This window comes from Tupaia chinensis, unplaced genomic scaffold (assembly GCF_000334495.1).
Source record: "Tupaia chinensis unplaced genomic scaffold, TupChi_1.0 Scaffold000573_1, whole genome shotgun sequence".
In the NCBI taxonomy this organism is placed as follows: domain Eukaryota; kingdom Metazoa; phylum Chordata; class Mammalia; order Scandentia; family Tupaiidae; genus Tupaia; species Tupaia belangeri.
In genome coordinates, this window is record NW_006160087.1 from 3,596,710 (window position 1) to 3,597,076 (window position 367).

Consider the following 367-nt stretch of genomic DNA (forward strand, 5'->3'; position numbering starts at 1 on the left):
TCTTTCCCTCTGGTGGATGCACCCCCCCCCTGGCAAGTTTCTTTTTTTTTTTTTTTAACGTTTTGCCATAGGTCACTTGTGTTTGCTGGAGAAAGATAGATGGAAGGAAAGTGAGAAATCACCCCCAGGGAGGGTGGTTATGCCACAGTCCCTTCTCTATTCCCCTCTCGGGATTTTGGGCATTGACACACACGCACCCAGTGTGATTTTTAGGCCACCAGCTCAAACAGTCAACAGTGTGGGAGTCAAGCACCATAACTGCTCCATCACCTGCGGGCCTCGCCCCTCTGGCAATTTTAAAGTAAAAAATATATTTAGGGAACCAGCAGTTAGCGTAATGGCTATGTCACTGGACTCCCACGTAGTC

The 367-nt window shown here is 48.2% G+C and overlaps 1 protein-coding gene across 1 annotated transcript in view; it reads left to right on the forward strand.

Moving 5' to 3' along the window:
- The window catches only part of SNRNP40 (small nuclear ribonucleoprotein U5 subunit 40), a 40,711-nt gene that overhangs the window by 25,505 nt on the left and 14,839 nt on the right, over positions 1 to 367 (forward strand). The gene's annotated exons all lie outside the window — the stretch shown is intronic.